We start from the raw sequence: 7,687 nt of genomic DNA on the forward strand, positions 1-7,687 counted from the left end.
ACAGTTTCTTCCCAGGTAGTTCTCTGATGGTTTTGTATGTAGGTAATACAAACTGCTTCCCTTTTAAAACCAAGTAGCAACAGAAGATAGGGATAATTCTTAGGAGAAGGTGATTTTCAAAACTGTCAAGCTTTTATATAACATTTATGTTGTATTCAATCATGACTGTATTTCTTTTCATGAAGATTAGAGAGTGAATGTGTTTAAGCCCAACAGGACAGTTATGTGTAGCAAAACTCACAGAATTTCAACAAGTAACTTCTGCAGCTGGCTCCAAATGGCTCGCTGAGCTAGTGCTTATTTGCTGGTAAAACACGTAGACTTAAACAGCTAAATAGATTAACACTTCAGTAAGCCATAGTTAAATGATTGCAGTGCCATCCTCTCTGCTTAAAATTGAAAATAAAAGTTTGTCTCATTTCTGGCTCTTCTGTGTTAGCAGAGGTTTTTCAGCCATTTGAGATCAGCTGCATCCTAGTGAACCGACTTCTTCCCATGTTGATATCAGATGGGATTTGCCAGGTTAAAATGCCAAAAAGTAGATAGGAAGAAAACCTAAAAGGAAAACATAGTGTTTAAAAACAACAGATTTTTATTCAGTGTGTAGCTCCTCTGCTTTGTGCTTCTGAAAGAGAACAGCAGTGTCAGAGTACTCAAAGCAGCACTTATTAAAAATGTCTTACAGTGAAATCTGGTAACTGTTTAAGTTGAAATTTTGGTGCTGTGTGTAAAAAAAAAAAAAAAAAAAAAAAAAAAAAAAAAGGGCAGAAACTTCAGCTCATCATTCAGCCATACCACAGCAAGAAAGTTGTAAATCATTGTTTTCAAACTCAGGACAATTCATCACTCTTATAAATGAAGTTAGTTATATTGAAATGGGTTTTCATAACCTAACCAATACCTAATGATGAAGCTCTTGAAATAAGGACAAAAAAATTGAATTATTATTATTATCCAGATCTTTGCTCAAAATATCTGTGATGACTAGTCAAGAAGAAAATGGATTCTTGAAAGGAATTCAGCTGGGGCTGGGATGCAGCCTTCTGGCTGATAAGAAGCTCCTGCATAACCTTATTTTTTTGGTTAGTTGTAATTACAAACAGCTGTTTAAAGAGGAAATCAAGTAAGGTGTGGGGTCAGAGTAGGAACACCTATCTTTCACCTGCAAACAATTCCTAGGGAAAGGTAAATCCTCGAGATTTTTAAAAATATGAATTATGTGGAACTGAAGGCCTGAAAAGTTACTGAAGAAGATAAAGAAAAACTTTCTGACAGTTAAAAACTGGCATGAAGTTAGGTATGTGCAAGGGAAAGTGATGCATGGAGATTGTCTAATAAAGAATTGTGGAAAACGTTGGAAGACCCAGATATTTATCAACTATCACATTTCAGTACACATGGCCCGGATTATAGGGCAGGTGCGTGAAGCTTCTTCAAATACACTTAAACATCATCTACTCAGATTTAGACACAAAGTATGGCAGAGCAGAGAACCATGAAATTCATAATTTAATAGAATTCTTCAAATAAGAATGCAATTAATATTTAATATCATTAATAGGTCAAAATCAGTTATAGTGCTTCCACAATACTGAGACAGCACGTTACCACTGGAGAATAACTAGCTATTCTAAAAGAGATTATCTTCATTTTCCTCTCCCGAATCAGCTGACCTCCCACTGCAGTTTGTTTGACTAAGGTGTTAAAAGCAGTAGCAAATTTAAAGTGAGGCAGATGAGTCTGTCTTAAGTTCAGCAGCCCTTGAGTCATCATCGTTTACAGACTGGCACATCACGGCAAGCAGAGATCAGCGCTACCTTACGGTAATTCACAGATGAGTCAACTCTTTAAGATACAAATGAACGGGCCTGCTCTTAATAGAGGCAAAAAAATCTTGGCTGAAGAAGAAAACCTCCATCATAGGAAAAGGGCTCAGTCATTCAATGGAGAGGGAAGATGCAGCCCCTGCAACACGGCATTTCTGCCCCATCCATAAGTGAGAGCCTGTTGCTTCTGGCAAACTGAGCTGAACCGGCCAGCCGCAGCTGCCAGCCCTGCGCTGCTTCCGAGAGGAAAACGCGTAGCCGTGTTGTCGTCATTCAGAGAAGGAGTGGACGGAAGAAATAAGTAATCTGCTGAGACGGGAATGGATAACGGAGATATATTTTGAAACTGATGTAAATCCTGTTCGGTGACGTGCTGGTGAGTCACTAGGGTGGGTGGAAGTGATTTTGCATAATAACGGTATCATCTGCTTTCTCCTCTTGCATTGACACACGACAGCAAACACAGGCACTGTGCAGCAGCCGGTGAGTCAGATGCTGTGTACCAACCTAAAGGCTGAAACCTCAAAATATTTACAGTTGCATTTCACATCTCGCTGTAAAAAGGCATTGGGAGTGGGCAGTGCTGCGGTACCACTATTTTGGTTTCCCCTGGGACTGACCACATCATACCAAGGAGTCAAGACTTCGGAGCAGTCTTAGGAAGAAGCTGCTCTAGACTCCACATTGTTTAGACAGAATAAAAGAGGACATGAACAGGAAGACAGGCTCTTTCAGAATTAACATTTATAAAGAATGAGGTTGAATTCAGAATAATTGTACCAAGGTAAGTTTTCAATTTAATTTAAAAAAAAACTCAGCAGAAGCACTGGAGCTCAACGGAAGACTCGTACATCAGGAAAGGGTTGTGCTGAAGCTTAGAAATATTCAAAAGTGCTTATTGAATGGAAAGTATCTTTATTTCTCTTTTTAAAACATTTTAATTATTAAACAACAAAACATGATTTAAAAATTCACCATGATTCCTCCTAATTGAACTCTTACCTAACACGCTGATAACAGAAATGTAATCAAACCCTGCCAGTTTCCCACTCCTGATTTTCCATCCTCTTGGTGCTGCAGGGAATGGAAACAAAGGCTAAGAAGAGAAGAGAACAAAATATTGTATTTTGTCAGGTTTATAGTTGACTGAATGGACCCTGTACGTATAGAATTAGCAATTCCTCAGCTTACAGAGCTTTCCTAATGCAGTACACAACTAATGGAGTGTCTGCCTACTTCCTTTTTAATTGCATTTAGATTTTCCTGCGCTGTTGCTTTAGGCTGTTAGAGCATCTAGTCTATAACAAAACAAATGAATTACCTATAAGCAATTAAAATGTAGCAGTACCTGCTTAATCTTGTAATACCTGCAGAGAGGAGAATGCATCTGAAGGAAAAAGTCAAAGCTATTTTAATTAAGATTTAGGTATTAGGGCCATAAAATTTCAGACTCACTCTGCCAGGAACATCTTAAGTGATAAATGTTTACCCAGTATGATACTTAGTTGCATGAAATACTGATTTCATAACTAGGTTTTATGATTTACCTTCTTCATTAGGGACCAAGTGGAGTCTTGGAACAGAGTACAAGGTAAACAGATTTTATGTGGAGGAGCTCTGCAGAGGCTCGGGTAAATGAGAATAAATCCATCACCGCACAGTGCTACTACTCCGTGTGCGGTCTGAGGTTTCCAGTGATGTTACGGTTGGTGCCAATGCCAGCTTCTGCAAGGCGGCAGCGGTTGATTTGCACCCTTCTTGTGATAAACTCAATAGCTCTTTCCTCCGGGGAGTGCTGCCCACAAACTCCCTGTGTGAACAATTTTGAGCCTCTCTCTGTATTATCCTTGCTGCACTTACACTTAATATCCTTGCTGGATATTACACTTGATCTGCTACACTCAGGCTCCTTAGCCAACAGATATTTAAACACTCTCAAATAAAGCCTGGCACACAGCTGACAATTTTTTTCCCATAAAATAATTTTATTTCACTAGCTGACAGTTTATTTGGACAGGTCTGGGGCACCCAAAGGGACTGAAGGAAGACCTTCTCCCTTCTTTAAGAAGGAGGAGATCTCAGCTTGGCTGTCACAGCCTAGCAGTACTTTGTAGGATGTTTCCACGGGTGGTTATTATGCCCTTCAAACACTCTGGTGAAGGGAATGGCTATTTAGAACAACCAGCAGTTCTCGATGTTACAAAGTAATATGGCCAAACCTTCTTTATTTTTTTCGTAACATTCATACCATTTTCATACCTCCTCCTCTCTTGATCCCTTCAAACTATTTGAATTCACAGGGAAGCATTTGAGAAGATACTTTCCCTGAAGGCAAATACATCTAGCCATTAGCAAGCATGCTGTCCCCATATCTAGCATCCCACTTTCCTGAAAACCCAGTTTCCATTGTCATCCAAGACCACATCCCTGCCTCTGGTGAGTGGTTGCAATCCACTTTCCATCCTTGACTGCAAGGGCTGACACTGTATTCCGAGCGCAGCGAAAGGTACTGACCCTCGCTTCCCAAATGAAGCAAATATTCTGGTGTAACTTTCAGATGTTTGGACTCCCAATGTTTCTGAAGTTAGATGGAGGCAAACCTAAGATTTTGCCTTTCCACATACTGATATTGAAGATTTCTTCGCACACAGCGCACCAAAAAAGCACAATGGACACTGCACAAACATGCATGTCTGGCCTGATTTTCAGTCATAAAAGATCAGTGAGGTGCCACGCAGTGAGGACACTTTGATGCCTGCTATGTAATAGTTTTCTACTGCTTGCTGGGAAAGTTAATATCTTTGAATATCTGATCCTAAACCTCCTGCTTATGCAAAACTTAGGGTTGGTTCACTAGGAAACATTTGCTGTTTGCAGGGGAAGGAGACTGGACCACTGAGAAGTACAGGTCAGCATTAAAGTCCAGCTGTGGTTCAAAGGCTGAGAAAGCTAGAAAGCTTAAATGACCGTGAAATTTTCATGATAGTACGTCATCGCCGGAAATTTCCGTGCTGCTGGGGCACTATTATTCACAATTAGGAATCTGGGAAATTATTCTTTTGGGGGAGTTAATCCAATTTAAAACTAAATTGGCAGGCTCGGATGGGGGAATTCAAAGCCTTGCTCTCTGACTATGTGGATGTTGGGGTTTGAGGTTCTGTTTCAGAGCCATAGAATCATAGAATACCAGGTTGGAAGGGACCTCAAGGATCATCTGGTCCCACCTTTCTTGGCAAAAGCATGGTCTAGGCAAGATGGCCCAGCACCCTGTCCAGCCAAATCTTAAAAGTGTCCAATGTTGGGGAAGAAACATGAAAAAGAAACATCTTCAAACATGAAAAAGATGCAGTAGAAGAGTGAGTTAATGAACTTCTTCCTATTTATGAGCTGTTTGGAGACATCTTACCAAACCTTCGTTGTAGCTAATATTGAATATCATCTATACATTTTCAGGAAGCTGTGTGAATACTAAAGTGAAAACCTTCTTGGTTTGAATGGCCATATGAGATAAATTAATGCTATCATTTCCTTGTTGAGAAATGCATAATTAATGCAGAGCAATGTGGAAATTGTATGGTATACATTTAAAAATTGTTTGAGAGAAATATTTGAGCAATCTAGCCAAGAAAATGATATTTTCCAAGTACTCACAACAGTAAAGATGAATGCTTTATCATTTACTTGAAGCAAATATCTGCTGTCAGAAGGAAAGCTGACTCAAATATACAATGTGAAAGCTTCGGAGGCAATGTTGCTTCCAGGCATATTGCAAGCTTGGAGTGATGATGGCAAATGGATGTAACACAGCTAATTAATTTTATTTCTCCTCAGATACACAAAATACCTGACTAGAAAGAACAAGTTTTACATACAAACCCCTCTCTCCCCCCAGTGATGCCCTTGAACCATAGGAGTCCCTAGGTAAGTGAGTAAACTGACTTTCTTTCTGCTTTCTGGTGTGAACAGGTTTATGAGAAGAGCTGGGGCCTAAAACCAGATTTAACTGCTGTACTTGCTAAACACCATCTAATAGAACAAGCGGAGGTACCACCCAAAAAGCTGAAGACAGGCAGGACATCTTTTGCCTAAACCTCCTATGGCTTCTTCTGCACTTAACACCGAAAGCAAATATAAAGGCTGATAAACAGCTAGTAATTGGCATTGGGATACAAAAGAATTTGACCCAGTAGTTTTGAGGGGAAAATTAATAATGGGTCCTACCACAATTCCATATGGATTTTATGAGGAAAAGTATAAAACTGAATTATTTTAAACCCATTTTAGAAAAATTATAAATGTAAAATCCCCAAGAGTCCCTTCCCTTGCTCATCCCCTGCCCATCCTGTCCCTTTAGTTCCTACTCCTGGTTTTGAAGTATCGTATTTTGAAACCAGCATATACAGAGCATATACATATGCATAGTTTGAAACCAGCATATACAGAGCAGACGTTACTGACAGCGTTAGGAGGAAAAACATCGCTGCATAGCGTGCACCAGGCAGCACAAAACCAGAACAGTCTAAAATACAGTCTAAGCTCCACTAACAGGGTCTCCGGGAGACCATCCTTTGCTAATGATTGATGGAGAGAGGTCACATTTTACTGCCTTAATCATCTCCTGGCGTGAGGGTAACAGCATGACAAATTAAACGAGACCCAAAAAATTGCATTCTTAATCTTACTCCTGCTAGGCTACAGCGCCTCAGGTGCTGAAGTAAAGGAAGAAAAACAAGTTGTAAAACTTCTTCCCTCACAATTTCCGCAGATTTCAATGCTTCACTCGCACATTGCCATCAGCCTCTTCCTGCTCTACACCAATTGCTCCAGCTGGCTTCACCGGCAGATTAGTTCCCATCTGATTACACTGCTGAAGGAGATGGACTCAGGCCAAGGATTCGTCTGATTCTGGGTATTTTCTGTGTTTCTGAGGGCAGATTTCCTTTTCTGTCCACTTTCTTCCCTGATATGATTCCCCGTGTAAAATGAATATTATAAAATTAATATTCTTGCATTGTTCCATTGCTGTATTAAAACTGCTGCTATCTGTTTCACGTCAGCCATCGTGCAAAGAAAAACACATTTCATTGCCATAGGCTGTGGCACTTCATAGCTGCAGCATAGGCTCATTCACACAACTGGTTCGTACCTCGAAGTTTGCTCCTTAGCTCGGGAGTGAATCAGAAGGGTGCAGATACATGGACATTGTGCCCCGCACGCTTGCTACTGAGAAGTAATTTGCTTAATTAATCAGAATGGATTTTGATACAAAGGTATCTGCATTTGACTCTGATAACGAAACAATGCAAAACTCTGTTTTTCTCCTATCTCTTAAATTAATTTAAAACACACCAAAGAATAAAAATTATTTTAGCTGTGGAAAGAAAACGCAGTTTTGAAAAGTGGTTCCCTGCTCCTAGGAATTGATGAAAATAAAATTAAACTGTTTACTAAAGCTAACAAATGTGTTTTGTTTGTGTTAGTCATGCAAACATTTTTATTTTGAAGGATTTTTTAAAATTCATTTGAACATTGTCAAACCTTAATATTCGAGAGTGAAAATTATCAGGTCTTATTGCTGTCCCAGTGATTTAATAAACCGATCAGAAATGACACCAGCCACTTAAATATGAAAGCAGCAGTATTTGCATTATTACTTTCCTGCAGTAATTTGCTCCATGTTCCACCAAAAGCAGAAATTTGAAAGTTGATGCAAAGTGCATCTGCAAAGCAGGCACCTCTGGAGGGCTCAAGGAAAATGAACGTAGTTTGTTACAATGCTTTAAGACCGTACTTTACGTTTACAGTCTAATTCCTCTCTAGTGGTGGTAGTAATAACAGAAGAGAAAGAGAAGTCTTTCATT

At 39.6% G+C, this 7,687-nt stretch overlaps 1 long non-coding RNA gene across 2 annotated transcripts; it reads left to right on the forward strand.

Moving 5' to 3' along the window:
* The first annotated feature begins 865 nt into the window (after window positions 1-865).
* Window positions 866-7,164, forward strand: LOC142406821 (uncharacterized). Of its 2 annotated transcripts, none has more exons than XR_012774711.1 (3): window positions 866-2,202; window positions 5,658-5,747; window positions 6,592-7,164. It is a non-coding gene; the product is annotated as an uncharacterized LOC142406821 (long non-coding RNA). The 2 variants fall into 2 exon arrangements; XR_012774712.1 differs by lacking the exon at window positions 866-2,202 and adding an exon at window positions 3,069-3,417.
* Window positions 7,165-7,687: the final 523 nt, after the last annotated feature.

Source organism: Mycteria americana, chromosome 2 (assembly GCF_035582795.1).
Source record: "Mycteria americana isolate JAX WOST 10 ecotype Jacksonville Zoo and Gardens chromosome 2, USCA_MyAme_1.0, whole genome shotgun sequence".
NCBI lineage: Eukaryota > Metazoa > Chordata > Aves > Ciconiiformes > Ciconiidae > Mycteria > Mycteria americana.